The 17,400-nt window shown below is 35.4% G+C and overlaps 1 protein-coding gene and 1 pseudogene across 2 annotated transcripts in view; one reads left to right on the top strand and one right to left on the bottom strand.

Moving 5' to 3' along the window:
- The window catches only part of CTNNA3 (catenin alpha 3), a 1,635,386-nt gene that overhangs the window by 698,500 nt on the left and 919,486 nt on the right, over positions 1-17,400 (top strand). The window lies entirely within an intron of this gene.
- On the bottom strand, positions 12,632-13,221 carry LOC115285459 (annotated as a pseudogene).

The following is a 17,400-nucleotide window of genomic DNA, read 5'->3' as shown; positions in this document are numbered from 1 at the left end:
GGGGGAAAAGAGGTGGTGGTGATGGAGGAGGGCACTTGTGGGGAAGAGCACTGGGTGTTATATGGAAAGCAATATGACAATAAACTATTTTAAAAAATGAATAGTTTTAGCCGGGTACACTAGTAAAGTTTAAAATCTACGTTTCTGACAAATTTGTCAACATTAAGAATTAAAGTTCCCAACCACCAGACGGTGAAAGATAATAAAAATCTTGATTTGGATTTAAAAACATAATTTCCCATTGGTTAATTTTTTTTTGTTTCTGAAACAGTAAGTCTGATGTTTTTTATTTTATCCTATAGACCTAAAAGATATTAAACTTCTAAGAGAAGAGAAACTCTGCACAGGTTTGCAACATAGAGGCAGAGAATAGGAATTCTGGGTCCATGTATTACACGGAAATGCATCAGTGTGTTTGGGGACTCAGTTAAAGGGCCGGGGAAACCTTCTATGTATTGTTAATGCTTAATCCTGATTGAAAAATAGTTCCCTTAATAGTGCAGGGGGAATGCTTAGGAATCTTCCAGGGCTAAAAGCAGAGCCCCCATGTGGCAAAATTGTGACTCAGGCAGAAATTGACTTAGTCCCTGGAAGCAAATGCCACAGGTGCTTATTAGAAATAAAATTTCTTTATCTGGTCCTGAGTTGAGAATTTATTTATTTACTCAGTGAATATTTATCAAGTTTGCCCACTGTTCTTTGTGCTGAGGATACAACAGTGAATAAGACAAAGGGTCTACCATCAGAGGACTTGCATTCTAGTTGATGGGATAGTAAAAAATAAACATCATAGGCACACACAGCAATGCCAACTAGAGGAGTGCTAGGAAGACAAATAACAGAGAATAAAAGCTAATGAAAGTTTGATAGAATACCCAGATAATCTCTAAATCCCATTCTGAGGGCTTCACATCTGAGAGCAAGTAGGAGATAACCCATGTGACCTTTTGTTCCCTGAGGTGTAGTCTCTCTTTGGGGTTTTCATTGATCAGCACCAACATCTTTGCAGTGGCTTCAGGCAGACACTGCACCCCCTGTGACACTTCAGTGCAAGAGTAGGCATGTTCTCTTTTGGGAACAAGTAGCACAGATGAAAGTTTAAACAAAATTTGAAGAAATTTTTAAAAAATAAGAATCAACACAAAAAGAACAACAGAAACATAACTCATAAAATATATCTTACTTACATAGAGTTGGCTTTCTTAGATCTGGTTTTCTTTTTTTTTTATGTCTTTTATTTATTTTTGAGAGACAGAGAGAGACAACGCGAGCAGGGGAGGGTCAGAGAGAGAGCGAGACACAGAATCTGAAGCAGGCTCCAGGCTCTGAACTGTCAGCACAGAGCCCGATGCAGGGCTCCAACAAACCTACAAACCGTGAGATCACCACCTGAGCCAAAGTCAGATGCTCTACCAACTGAGCCACCCAGGCACCCCAAGATCTGGTTTTCTAACTAGGGGTTGGCTGGCACCAGGAATATTTGCCCCATCAGATCTGATCCCACCCACTCAAAGAATGTGCAGGCCTTATCAGTTACATCAGATCCTCATACAACAGACCCAGTATTCAGACAGGTTCTCCACATACAATAAAAGGAGAAGTGTTTCCTTCAAGTATCTGCTTACCTCTTAGTGATTTTTTTCCTTCTCCAGTACTTTGTCCCTAGATGTCAATGGTGACTCAGTTATTTCCGAATATTTTATCCACTTGTCCGCAAATGAATTATATGGTATTAACTGATAACAGGTATTGAAAACAGCCATATTTGCTACTCCTCAGCTTCTTTACCAATTACTCTTTCCAGAGTAAATGACTTCATTTTGGCTATTATATTTTTTCTCATAATACTTCTGAATTTTGGTGCTATTTTCATTTCTTGCTATTTTAACTGAAGATTACTATCATATTCATTCTCACTTTCCTACTTCTAATGTTAATACAGTATTAAATAAATAGTATTAAATAAATAGTACCTAGAATGGCTATGTAAGCAATGATGCTGCTGGGTTAAGTGGTGTACTAGATTACGTTTGTGTTCTCATTTAACTTTTTGGTTTTCTTGAGGTTAAGAATTGTCTCTATTTTCTCTCTCCTTCTTCATTCTCTCTCCTTATCTCTTAAATTTGCTTAATTTTTGTCTGTACATAGTGCTAGTTCTTTTTCCCAGTATTTAAAAAGATTCATCAAGTGCTTAATTTTTCCACTCAGTAATTCAGATAATGTCTTCACTTTGCAGCATTCTGTTTCTCTAATATCTAATAGTAGCAGGATCTAAAATGGCTGTTAACCTAGTATTTCCGGTCTTCATTATCCCCTTTCCTGGATCTCAAACGTTCATTTTCTCAGGTTACCACTCATTTTGTTGAAACATATCCTCTAGTATATTTCTAAGAAAAGATGCATGTGATATAAAAACTCCATGCCTGATTTTTTTTTGGTTTATCTTTACCAATTAATAAATTGGCTGTATACACAATTCAAAATTAAAAATCACTTTCCCTCAGAATCTTCAGCCATTGCTCTACTGTCTTCTCATACCCACTCTTGTTGAGAATCAGGTGCTATTCTGATTTCTACTCTTTTGGGTATAATCTTTGTAAGCTTTTGTGATACTTTATATTCCCAGGTATTTGGAAATTGTAAAGGCTGTACTGTGATTGGACCTTTGGTCATTCATTGTGCTGAGTATTCAATGGACCGCTTTGTGTCCTTTGGTTCTGTAAAAATTTGTTTATGTCTTTTAATTACCTCTCTCCATTTTCTCTGTCTTCTCTCTCGAACTTTAATTGGGCAGATTTTAGATTTCCTGAATTGATTCTTTATTGTTGTTTTCTCTTATTTTCCCATCTCTTTATCTTCTTGTTTTACTTTCAGGCAATTTCCTCAGGCTTATGTTACAGTTTTTTATCAGCTATCTAGCTATCTATTTATCATATATCTATCATCTATTTCTAAAGATGATATTTATTAAAAATTTAGATCAGATATCAGCAAACTATTGCACTAAACTAAATCCAACAATGATGCTCTTAGGTCAGCTGGTGCAAATAAAGTTAAATTTTTGTAACTAAAGGAAAACATTTATGTTCATTCATTTATATATTTTCTCTGGATGCTTTTGTCCACCAATGGCAGAGTTTAGAGACTAAATCCTGTAACTTACAGTATTTGCTATATGTCTCTTTGCGGAAAAAGTTTTCTGATCCTTTAACTCCCCTAATTTAGGTAATCATATTTGTTATCTCCAGAAGCTCTTTTTGGTTCTCTTTTTCTCCTTCTTCATTGCATACTGTTTTATTTTTACAAATGTGACATCTTTTTTAACTTGAGGATATTATATAGAATGTTTTGGTACTATATTCAGATTAATGAGTGAGGCACTAAAAGTTAAGAGAAAGTTCCTTGTGTACGGGCCAGGATTGGGCTGCAGACTTTGTGGGAGCACATTAAAAAGTGAACTTGCCTTTTCACTAAAGAATCTCCACGTGCATGATTATAGATATTTCCCCCTCAAGACCTCCAACCTCCTTCACTGGAGCTGAAGGCTACTGGTGTTCTGGGGACAAAGCAGGAGAAGGGTGTTGGTCCCCAAGTTTATTATGTGCATTCCCATTTGAGTTTCTTTTTATTTCCAAGTTTTGGCAATTTGTCTCTATACATGGGTCTAGCTCCTCATGTTTGAATTCATAAAAAATAATTCTTTTTCTCTACTGAAAAAAAAAGTAGTGTCTTAGTCAACCTAAGCTTACTATATAACAAATATCATAGACTGGTGGCTTACACAACAGAAACTTATTCTCACAGTTTTAGAGGCTAAAGTCTGATATCAAGTTGCCAGCATGTTTGGGTTCTTGGTGAGGTTCCTCTTCCTGGTTTGCAGATGGGCATATTCTTGCTGTATCCTCACGTGGTAGAGAGAAAGATCATCTCTCTTGTGTCTCTTCTCATATGGGCATTAATCCCATTAAGCTCCATCTTCATGATCTAATTACCTCCCGAAGACCTCACCTCCAAATACCATTCCTTTGGGTATTAGGGCTTCCACATATGAATTTGTGGTGGGAGACAGGGAGGACACAAACCTAGAGTCCACAGCAGATGGTCTCTTGGTTTCTTGGGTTGAGGATGTGGACCTGGCACTTTCTGTTAATACTTTAAACCAGTCCCCATAGTTTTAGTTACCTCACCTTCTGGAGACTCTCAACACTGATGCAAATATAGGGTCTTCCTTCAGTAAGGACTTAGGTGTCGCTTTCTTGACTCTACTTATTTGTAGTATAGTCTATGCTTTCTTGTAGACATTGTTCATTTATTCTTATCTCTTCTTTATCCTCATTTGTATTCATTTGTCATTATATGAGTTTTAAGGGGGAGAGGCAATAAAAGCGTGCAATCTGTTTCAGATATGAGTTTCATACAACAATACAGGCATGGTGGTGACGACTGGGGTGTGGGAATATTTCCTCAAAAGAATGATTTTATAATTTATAATGAAATAAACAGAATTTTATGTATGTGTTTTCTTAAGAAACCAACTATACTCTGAACTGAAATATGGATTTGTTTTTCCACTTTTTTTGTATCAAGATTTTGGTTTTAATTATGATCACTTACACTTTAGAATGAATTTTCAAACTAAAAAATATATACTTTGCTCTTTGCAAATTTATGTTTGCAACTTAATAGTAAATAATTAGAAAAACTTGAACTTGATATATATGTACATGATGTGGGGAGGTATGTTGTGTATATATGTGTACATATATGTGTATATGTATGCATGTGTGTGTTTATATCTCTAAAAATTATAATATTCCAAATAGGCAACTTTTTATTTATGATCCAAGCTTGTATCCTCTGATAGCTAAATGTGTGCTTGTATTAAAAAACTAGGAATAGGTATAGGATAGTCATATAAATTATTTCTTTTATCCATTGGCTGTATTTAAGACCAGACTTTCACTTAAAGGAAACAGTATACATTAGTTCTATGTATTTTTTCTCTTTATGGGATTAGTTAAAATAATGCAAACATTTTTGATTTGGTATATGTAACTTTCAATCTTGGTAGTTTCTTTCTGAGGTACGCTAGGTTTTTCTCTAGAGAAACTAGGATAAGTAAACATGTTATCACATGTTTAGGCCATTAGTCCTAATTCTTAAGTTTTGTAGGTTTTCTGTAGATACTTCTAAAAGGCTTGAGAGGATTTGTATAATTTCAAGTAGCTTTACAAGCTTTTGTAAGTTAAACTTGGAAAATGTTATAGTAATACCAAATAATAGTGATATAAAGGCTTAGAGAATCATAAATCATAAATTGGAAAGGATTTTGAGATTATTTTGCCCAAACCACATTTTACATATCAGAAAATTAAAACCCAGAGAGATGAAGTAACTGGCTCTATTCAAATATGACATGGGAACAGGAACTTTGCATGCAACCCAGATCCTTTGACATCAGTGTACTTTTATAACTTTTTTGTCTTCCTTGAATCCAAACCAAAGTCTTTAAATCATGTGAAAAATAATAGCAAACATTAATAGATAGCTTTTTACCTAGAAAGATACCTAGATAGATTTATCTAGAAAACTAAAACTTCAAATGTTTTGTTTGATAGAAATGAAATATATTGGGGCACCTGGGTGGCTTGGTTGGTTGAGCGTCCAGCTTTGGCTCAGGTCATATCTCATGGTTTGTGGGTTCCAGCCCCACGACGGGCTCTTACTGTCAGCTAGCTCAAAGCCTGGAGCCTGCTTCAGATTCTGTGTCTCCCTCTCTGTCTCTGTCTCTCAAAAATAAATAAAAAAACATTAAAAAATGAAATGAAATATATGTTTTAAACTGTCCTTTAAGCTTATTTCTTTTCCAGTATAAAGACAATACAGATGTATTATAAAACATAGTAACCATGCTCTCACTATCCAAGGGCCCCCTACTAGTGTTTTGGCAACTATACAGATTATTTGTTAACTTGAATTTAATTCATCACATTCTTTGAGTGGGCAAAACAATTATTTTAAATACCTTTCACCTTTGGAAATTTAGTTTGTGGACCAATCTTTATTGATGCTGAATCATTCAGGCTCACTTTCCTTTAAACACTGAAATGCAAGTTATTGTCTCTCAAAAAGAGATAAAAAGCCAGTATTCTAATACACATGGTCCCTATCTTGTGTGGCTAACAAAATTAAAAGGTTATCCCATGCTAAGGGATAAGGTAAAGAGAAAAGAATTACTTCGTCTTTTTTTTTTTTTTTGAGATTTGGTAAGTCTTTGGTGGAATTACATGAAGGTCAATTCTAGAATGGTCCTACCCCCTCTCTAAAACACTACCACTCATTTGGTTATGTTATTGTTCTGCTTAAATTCTTTGAATAGGTCACCGTCACCTTTGGTGAAACAGCAGATTCATCCTCATGACACACAAAGTTCTTCTGATTTGATTCATTTTGCTGTTAGATAAAATAAAATAATCAGCTGTCAAGAAGAACAAGAACCTTATTGGAAAGGGAAGTAGCTTCATTTCAATGCCTTGCACTTTGCTATTTTCCATCTGTATCACCTTTCTTGTGTTTGTCTCTGTTCTGCCTCCAAGCTCTAGCGTATGTATAATGTTTGCTTCCTATGGAGTTGGATTGCCATATTGTCTTCAAAGCCTACATGGTACTTTGTGACTCTTTCAGCTTCACTCCAAATCAGTTTATTCTTACAATATTTTCAATTTGAAATTTTAGAGAAGACAAAGTTGATCCTTTTGTACCATTGCATCTCATAGGTTTCTATCTGGTTTATGAGTTGGTTGTTCTCGAAAAAGGTGATCACCCTGTGTCTAATCAGATGTGACAGAGAGTTGAGGGTCATTGAAGTTGGCAGGGTCATATTGTATAAGAAGACTTGGCAGGTCCTTTAGTTGGAGCCAATTGCAGTTATGGAAAACAGTGAATATAACCTGATTCAAAAATCCTTTGCTATCTGGTCCAAATCTATACTTTGTCATTACTTCCAATATGCTATGTAACCTATGACCCAGTCATACCAAGGTATTTATCATACTCTGAATAAGCCATGTTTTAGTCATGCCTTAAGTCTCTCTTTATACTATTCTCTCTTATAAGAATAGCCTTTCCCCATTATCTATTAGGTGAAATTGTCTATAAAATATACCTCAAATGTTATATTCTCTATAAAACCTTCTTTAGGGATTTTGGTAACTTCCTCATTAGCAACTTTGGGTTATATACTATAAGCATATGATGTATAAATACATTGTATTATAATCATTTATATGTGTTTCCAATAGACTATCCTTTCAATTGAAGGATGGTGAAATCTCATTCATTTCTAAATATTTACTATTAACATATAATATATACTCAATGTGTGTTTCTTGAAAGGAAAAATTCAAGATGGCTCAAGGGGAGATACTTCTATAATAATGAAAAGTCCCTGGAAAGAGTACCTGCACCTGACTCATAAGTCTGTGCCACCCAAGATATGCTCACGAGTTAAGGGGACTGTATGTACTAAGTCTGATGAATGCTCAAACTTTGGGCCAAAGAGCCAGAATACTGGTTTTTATTTTTCACCATTTGCCATCTCTGTTTGACTAAGAAGTGTTTCAGATGGATTTTTATCGCTCCTTCATTTCCTTCCAACCTGAGAGATTTTCCTCTGAGGGCACTTTGGTTCGGGCCTGAAGGCCGTGGCCTTGTATTCTCAGGAAAACCACTCCGTATTCGGGGTTGTTTGTCAACACATGCAGCGGCAGCTTGGAGACAAACTCTTGTATTTGGGGCTGTTTACTCCTGTTTCTTACCAATGATATCATTTCAGGGGGCTTTTTGCCTCAAGTGCCTTTCATTCAGGACCTTACTGGAATACCTATAGCTTTAAAGAAAAAATCTTGATGACAACGTCAAGAAGGCTGGCATTAGAAGCAGGCTTGGAAAACCCTGACCTAAGGGATTGTTTGTAATCTGGCCCTTGTGTGCGAATTTTGTGCCAATTCTCATTCTAGGTGTTGGAGGTAGAATTAAGAGAAAAGAAAGGATACATGTTTACACTTGCAATGTTTATAATCCAGAAGGGCATACACATAAATGGCTTGTTACAGTGTGGGTAGTGAGTGCTATCCTGAGAGACGCACAGGATGCTATGTGACTTCACAGAAATGGCACCTATCCGAATTCAACCTTCAGAGGCAAGAACTAAGTCCCAGCAAAAAACCCCTGCAGTGTTAAAAGTGAATAGTTACAAAAAAATGAATGACTATTACACTTAGCTAGAGCAGTACTGAGCATACTTTCTGATTCATTTTGTAAGTTGTCAGTTTATTCTCAATAGAATTGATTTAGACAAGGTATGAAACTTCACCTTACTAGTATTAAGCATGGCCAGCACCTCTGAGTGAACATCTCTAACACTGGTCAATGAAAAACCAAGTAATAATTATTGGTCAAGATTTTCAAAAATCCATTTCAGGGCCTCTTTGGAAGTCTACACTGACCTTTCCTCCTAAACATACATTAAAACAGATGAGGTGCAATGGTAACAGCTTGGATAAGATTCTTGTCTGTGAATACCATAACTTGACTGAGACAAATGTGGACCTGTTGTCATAAATAATTGTATCTGGCAGCTTGTGTGATGCAAAAAAAAAACTGGCATGGAATCACATTGTCACTGCAGAGGCTTGAGGTCGAAGCAAAAGCATTTAAAACCAATGTGAGATGCAGTATACTGAAGGGAAAAGTTTTGATTTCATAATGCAAATCAATATGGAATCCTGATATAACTTTTTTTTTGTCTTTTTCCTTGGGAAAATTTGGTGTCTTAGGCAGTTTATGCCAAGCAGCCTGCCAGGTGACATGCACTAACTTCCTTTAGACTTTTCAATACCACAATCAATTTAAGGCCATCTGATAGAGCTTCTAGCCAAGGCTTTCCAGCAGACAACTCCCAGATGTGCTATGTGTCGTGAAGCCAAGATAATGTCTTCTGTAATAGTAATGTATCTTCTCTACAAGATGCATCCCTTATGTAAAACAAAACAGAACAAAACAAAATTCATGTTGATGTTTTGAAATTGGTCTTAAAACTCTTAGTCATTTTCTCTGATAAACTTCTCCATTTCCACTTTATGACAAAGGATAGTTTGGGTTCTTATTAGTTTAATCATCTTATTTCATCAGCCTGAAAATAAAAATCAAGAAGGCCTTCTCTTTTATTTTTTTATTTTTTAATTTTGAAAAGAAGAGAGAGAAAGAGAGAGCATGAGCAGGGGTGAGGGCAGAGAGAGAGAGAGAGAGAGAGAGAGAGAGAGAGAGAGAGAGAGAGAATCTTAAGCAGGCTCCACACTCAGTGCAGAGCCTGATGTAGAGCTTGATCCCATAACCCTGGGATCATGACCAGAGCCATAATCAAGATCAGACACTTGGCTCACTGAACCACCTAGCGCCCCAAGATATCCTTCTCTTAACTAATCTTCCAGTGGTATTGCCATACATATTTTGATATGTGTTGGGGATAGATATTCTCAACTATTAGATATTGATGATGTTCTCTGAACTATAATTGATGATAGAATGAGTTGAAAATTTAAATCATGGTGCCAAGTCATCGTGAGCACATAGTCAAACTTTATAATTTTATATTAATTACAAGTTGGGCAGAAACATAATATATGCAACCTCCTGAAATATGGACTTCAGGAAACAAGTGAAAAGGTATCATCCTTTTCAATTCATTCCACAGCAACTGTTTTCTTAAAGAGATGAGAAAAATTATCATTTATTTGTGTATTATGGATTGTCCACCTTCAATATCAAAGAAATTATATAGATTTGCTTGAAAATCAGATATTAGAACATGAGATAGTAGACTGAAAAGTTGTTAGGAGCAGAAAAACAGTAAACAGGAAAGTTAAAAAGTTACATACATAAAAGCAATTACTTTCTATTTGTTTTCAAACTGATTATTGTTAGTGAAACAGAAAAACAGTTATAAACTGGTAAAACAGAAAAAGTTTCGTGAATTATGATTACCTCTGACTAAGCTTAAGTAGTGTATACAATCTATACCAAGAAAGTAGAAACAAAAGCAGCAATGATAAGAAGAATGTTGCTGAGGAACAAAATGTAGAGAGATAATATGTTTCTGGATTGGAAGACTCAATAGGCTAAATTAATCTGTATATAAATTCAGATAATATAAATGAAACATGATAAAAATTCAACAGGAATTTTTGTATTTAATTCTGTGCTTTAATAATAGTTTTTATTTTTAAGCATTCTATTATATAAATTTTCAAACATATACAAAAGTAGAGAGAATCATGAAATGAACTTCCCTGTACCTATCACCCAGTGTCAGTGTCAAAAATTATTAGCACATAGTCAAACTTTATTTATTTATACCCCCAATTATCACTTCACCCTCATGGATTATTTTGAAGTAAATACCAGGCATCATATATCCACCTATATGTAACTCTAAAAGATAAGAAGTTAAAAAAAAAGTATTGCTGTGATGTCATTATTCCGTTCTAAAAAGTTAGCAAAAATTTGATGACTTCAAATCAAATACCAATCAACATCAAATTCAGAATGCATGCACACAAGATACATATTTGGCTGCTTTTTTTATAATTAGAGTAGAAACTAGATCCTCACTTTGCATTTCATCTAAAATCTCCTTTAAAATTTAATCTCTTCTCTCCATTTTGCTCTTGTACTTTGTTAAAGGAACTGGGTTATTTGTTTTGTGCAATTTCCCACATTCTGTATTTTCCTACGTGCATCTCCATGATAGCATGTAAAAATTTCCTCTGACCTCTAGTTTCTATAAGCTATATCTAGACATAAAAGTTTAATCAGATCTCAATTTGATGTTTTGGCAAGAATACTTCATTGAGGATGTTGGGTTTCTTCTGGTGCATCACACTAAAGAGCCCATAGTGTCTAATATCTCTTTATTCTAATCTTAGGTTAATCTACAGGTTTTTATGTGATTGGCCCAATTCATCCATTGTAAAACTTAAAAAAATTTTAATGTTTATTTATATTTGAGAGAGACACACAGAGAGATGGTGCACGATCAGGATGGAGAGGGGCAGAGAGAAATGGAGACAGAATCCAAAGCAGGCTCCAGGCTCTGAGTTGTCAGCACAGAACCTGATACAGGGCTCAGACTCACCAACTGGGAGATCATGACCTGAGCCTAAGTCAGACACTTAACCAAGTGAGCCACCCAGGTGCCCCCTTATTCATCCATTATAAATTTAACTTCCAATCAGTTTTTCACCTGATAGTTTATCTGTTACTGATGATTATTACATAGATCAATTTGTTCAATGGGCATTGCAAAATAGTAAGATTCTAATTCCAGCATTCCTTTTTCACTTATTGGCTGTAATTCTTCTATAAAGAATAACTTTACTATATCAAGTATTTATATTGAGGCATGCTGGAGTCCTGCTCCAGCAGGTCCAGGGTTTCCTGAAGGATGGACAGTGTCGGTATGAGAGGGTGAGAGAGCCTAAAGTTTCTTTCTGATCACTAGGCAGGCATCTCTGCTCTGTCTGATTCTCTAGCTTTATTTATTGTGAAAGGCACAAGGAGCAGAAAGAGCAAGTGTGTTTAGTAAATGATTTTTCATAGGTAATTTTTTCAGCACATTTTTCCAGAACATGGTTTCTGCAGAAGTTACAATTCTAATCTTAGTAGTAATGGATGCCATAAAAAACTGAACTACAGGTACTCATGCTATCATATGGGAAGGGCAGGTATTTTTGTACAAAACCTTAGGTATAGCACGAAGAAAGCAACCTTTAACCATGAGGCCAGCAGCATTGTTGAGTAAGGGTCATTAGGCTGTTTATAATTCTAAGAGAAAGTTCCCAGAAAAACAGGATCCCCAGGAGATATAATGCCTGCTCTCACAGTCCCAAAGACGGATGATACATTTTATTGCAATAGTGACTTTTGCAACTACATCTGGGCATAGAAAATGTGAGTTATCAGTTAATTGCTCAGGTAGGAGGAAAATTATATGTTGCTTGCCTTCATCGTATTAGGGTGTATCTAGTTTATACATCTTTTCTCTGACCAGGTGCAATCACACCTTAGGGACAGGCAGAGGGACAGGCTGCTCCTGACACTAATCAGCAAAGCACTCCGAGGTTTGGTGCCCAAGCAGAAATGAAAGTTACAAGAGGTTAGATATTGGTTGCTGCCTGGTGGCAAGAGACCATGCATACTTGCTGTACCCTCACCAGGAATTTTCACTCAACTGGGTGAGTTCAGATAGCTTTCAACAGAGGCACATACAGGAAAGGCAGAAAAAAAAATACCTGATTATCTCCCTTTAAGTTTTCAGAATAATAGGTCAGTTTTCTAAAATTCTCTAGAGATAATCATTGAGTTGTTTTTAGGTATTGTTATAACCTCAGGGATCTTCTCATATTTGATGTTTTTCAATCCACTGCAGTTATTTTTCTTTATGATCTTGAATTTGTCTCATCTTTGCCAATAGGAATTTCTTCAATATTTTTTGAGGCAGATAAATGTTTGTTTTATTGAATAACTTGTGTAATTGCTGAGGCCACTATGTACAGACAAAAGAAAGGGAGTTTTATTTCTTGGTCTCTTCCTCTGCGGACAGAGTCTTGATGATTTCCTCCTTCTTTGCCTTGAGCCACGCTTCATGGTGTTTGCATGCTTCCTTGTTCTTAGCCCTACAGACCTCACCTTGGTCAGCCAGAAGCTTCTTGCAAATCTTGTGTGCCTTCTGCTTGTGAATGTGTTCCATGGAGGATTCACTTGCTTTTGAACACATCCCCCTTCACTTTCAGGGACAAGCTGTGATACATATGGTGGTCAATTGACTTAGATCCAGGTATCTTCTGAGTAGCTGGTATAGAATTTTCACCGTCCTCATCCAGGTCACCTCCTCCGGCATTTGAGCATTGGCAGTACCTTTTCTCTTACTAATGTCCATATGCCTGCCCTCCCGGAGGGCCAAGATGTTTTTCCAGCACTGAGCCCAGAATGGACCCTCATAGGCTTTCAGATGCTCAGCCCATCTTTGATCAGTTTCCGGACATGCTGACAGGAGTTGGCACTGGCAATTTCACTGGTCTTATTTTGGTCCAACCATACTGTCTTTTTGCCACAGAGAAGGAAACTGAGGGCAAGCCTCTTCTGAAGCCTGAGCATACTCATGGTTGCCTTCTCTGTGGTGAAAGGAAGGATAGGAATCTCTTCCATTTCCTTCCTAAGTTCTTTTGAAATGATCTCTCTGGTCATTGATGCACCCTCACTTTTTGGTGTGACAAACCGTCCCAAAATCTTCTCTTCTATTTTCTGCCCAAACCAGGAAATAGCCATGTCTTTAAGACATCTTGGTACCTTTTGTGGGAAATGGTGTTCATAGTCCACAATTTGGACACTGGGTAAGCTCATTGCTACTTAATTGGTCTCTATTTCTAAGACTTTTCTGTAGAAACATTTTAAAAGAGGAAAACTTTATATGTTTATATTGATATTTCCATACTTGCTGTATTTCCAATTCAAATTTCAGTTTATGAGGTTTTGCTTATAATTCTTTCATTTGGTATGTTTATCTCTTTTCTCTTAAGCTGAAAATCTTAGTTTAATATGACTACATATATACAATAATTTAAGAATTTCTTTAGAATAAGAGTGGTAATAGGGTGCCTGGAGGCTCAGTCAGTTAAGCATCCAACTCTTGGTTTTGGCCCAGGTCATGATATCACACTTTGTGGGTTGAGCCCCATGTTGGGCTCTGTGCTGATAGTGATGATCCTGTTTGGGAATCTCTCTCTCTCCCTCTCTCTCTCTGCCTTCACCCCCCACATGCTCTCCCTCTCCTCTTTTTTTTCAAAATAAATAAATAAACTAAAAAAATGAATAACAACAGTAATAATATTAACAATGTAATTATAAGAACAATTTAAGATTTATTAAAGTTCTTGGTTCATGCTACTTAAAAATAATTTATATCAATTCATGCACAGTTATATTCTCTTGTTTCATTGCTTTTTGTTTCTATGAATTATTTTTTTTAGTTTGAGTTAACTTTGTTTAATAATTATTTAAAACATTATTATAGTTACAAAGTCAAAACCTCAAAGTAAAGCACATTTGGAGAGCTATGAGAGCTATATCTGTTTTGTGGGTATCACCATCTTTTATTTTTTGCTTATCTTTTCTTTTTTAAAATAGATATAACTATAACTCTATTCATATATGTATTACTATTTCTCCTTTCTTTGATAAAAAGTAGCATACTATAGAAGCTTAAACATCTTGCTTCCCTTTACTGAAATAATATATCCTAACAATATCTGGTAATGTTCCTTTCTTTTTACAAAGCACCTAAAAGCCATGGTACTCTTTGTGAATCAATATGCAATATTTACATGTGAATTTAAAATAAGTGTCTTATGCCAAGCATGTTCCTGCTGTAAGCTATTGTTTATGACAGTGCTTAGCAGGCACTGTTCTAGTGCTTGATATGTACAGCCTCCACTAATCCTCATGACGGGTCAGGAAGCACTTGTGCAATCGTCATTTTATAAATGAGGAAATTGACACATAAGGGCATTAAGTAATTTTACCAGGATTTGTAGGTAGTGAATGGGCAGGGCTTGATTCACACCTAGACAGTCTGACTCCAGGTTCAGGACAGTGAATGACTATATCATACTGCCTGTCACTACTAAGATATAGAAAAAATAGAGAAATAAACAGAAGAGAGGTTACTTGGTTAAGTGTCCAGCTCTTGATTTTGGCTCAGGTCATGATCTCAGGTTCAAGAGATCAAGCCCTGGGTTTGACTCTGTGCTGGAGCCACAGAACCTGCTTGGTATTCCCTCACTCTCTCTCTCTCTCTCTCTCTCTCTGCCCCTCCCCTGATCATGTGCAAGTATGCTCTCTCTCTCTCTCTCGCTCTCTCAAAATAAATAAATAACCATTAAGGAAAAAACAACAGAAGGAGATAATACACTTGAAGAAAATATATGAAAGAACACTTCATATTAAGAAATTTTTATTCATTAAGATTTTCCCCACTTAAATCTTATTTGGTTTTAGTAACAATACACTGTGATCGCATTCACAAAATTATTGAATATTCTATAGGGACATGGCTGGAGATCTGTTGGTACCTAATACTTGACAGATGAGGTACCTGAAGTCTTGGAAGGAATAGGTGGTACAACTGGTGGATATTAAGTAAGGGCTGCACCTCTTGCCTCCTGTCTCACACAATAAAGGATAAGAATTAAAACAGAGCTTTGGGGCCTTTGAGACCCACAGTAACCAGTGGCCGCTCTGAAGGTATATTTAATTCTAGACCCGTCTAAGCCTCAAAGAAGGCTGCATATAATTCTGCATTATCATACCTATTTCTTAACAGTTCATTCTCACTTACTCTTTTCCTTTCACTTTTCCCTCTACAGTCCTTACAGACGGACAGTTGTATGCATACATGGCTGCTCCATGGACTACTTCTAATTTTATTGTGAATTTCTTCATTTTTTTTAATGTTTACTGAAACTCTAATCATTTTTCTAATCTTCTTGCAATGAAAAGCCTATAACACACACATAAAATATAGTATTTGTAAATACTTGCTTTAAGGGAAACAAGATTTTAAAATCTGAAGCCACAGTTAATTGGCTTCAAATATATATAAAAAGTAGAAACTTCTGCCTTTCCTTTCTATGTTGAGATTATTATGCTTTAAAAACATCTGAATAAAATCTAAAACAGAAACCCACTAATAAATATTATCAGAAAAGTAATCTTGAATATTGTCATTAATATATGAATCCACACAGATATGGAGATAAACGTAACTAATTCTTCAGTTACTGTACATAGGATCCTACAGTTAAATGTTTTATTTTTATTTTCTACTTATTTTTTTAACTTTCTAGTTACAAAAGTCTTTGGCTTATACTAAACTACGTTGCTATTATTTTATATGTTTTTATGTTTTTCCTTGTGTCTTTTTAATGACTTAAAATTCCATCTATGAAGAAACAAGCCTAACTTAAGTTAGAAATTGTATATTTATTTGTTTTTGAGGGGAAGGGTGGAGAGAAACTTGTAAAATAGAATATACACTGATAAAAGAAGACAAGAAAGAACAAATTAAAGAAACATGAAATCAAGGTTCTGGATAATCTAGTGATAAAGTGGATAGAATATGGTTTCTGGTATCTACAGGTCATGAGTTCCTTTCATATTCCTTTACCTATAACACTGTTCAAATCATTAATGATATCTGGAACTCAGCTTCCTTATTCTAGAAATTATCACATATAAGTTGCTTTCCAAATTGGAGAACAATATGACAGTAAGTAGTAAATTCATGGATAAAGTATGTAATTAATATTTTTATTTTATTCACATATATTTCATTCTAGAAATGACAACATTATATTCAATGACTTTTTAATGTTATAATTTATTTTCAAAAATAGTCTGTAGATGATGTCCTTTATGCATAAAATTAAAAAAATATATATACACATATAGAATATCTGCTTTGTCAATAGTGTTAGGTCCAAAGGATGAATAAGACAGCATTTCTACTATAAGAAACCCACCATTTTTTTATTTCGTCTCTGCCAGAGGTTCCCCTTGGACTTAGTTTTGATTGGCTATGATTCTTTGGACAATACCTATAACAAATCAGAAGAACTTCGTATACAGTCTTATAACTAAATAATTGTAAAGTATTGCATTCAGTACTGAAATGATTTACCTTGCATTAAATTCTAGCATATTAATTCTTCCTTATTTTTCTTTCCATTGTTTTCTTGGAGGGAGTAAACTTAATCTCTAATCTTATCTCAGCGGTCTTATTTTTCTTTACCTTTATCATCCTCATACTTTATTGGCACCTAGTATAGTACAAGTCTTTGTAGTTACCTTGCAGTTACAAGTATAAATTCCTGTCAGGCACATTGATTATGATTTTTATTTCTCCATGGTGCTTGTTTCTAGTTCTGTTCACTTGGTTTTCTACTTTGAAATTTTGCTGCCTACAATATTCTCTTTGCCATCTTCTCTAGAAAGTTTGAGCATTAATTCATGCTTCAGAATCATTTCATTGAATTCATTTTATTAATGATCCAGAATCATTTCATTAAATTCCTTTTATGGATGATCTCCTGTTTATTAGGATGGTTATATGCCATTATTTGAAATAATCGAAAAGAAGAAAACCAAAACGGGAGGCATCACAATCCCAGACTTTAGCCTCTACTACAAAGCTGTCATCATTAAGACAGTATGGTATTGGCACAAAAACAGACACATAGACCAATGGAATAGAATAGAGAATCCAGAGCTGGGCCCACAAATGTA

This window comes from Suricata suricatta, chromosome 2 (genome assembly GCF_006229205.1).
Source record: "Suricata suricatta isolate VVHF042 chromosome 2, meerkat_22Aug2017_6uvM2_HiC, whole genome shotgun sequence".
NCBI lineage: Eukaryota > Metazoa > Chordata > Mammalia > Carnivora > Herpestidae > Suricata > Suricata suricatta.
The sequence above is the reverse complement of the archived record's forward strand: the minus strand, read 5'-3'. Positions and strand labels throughout refer to the sequence as shown.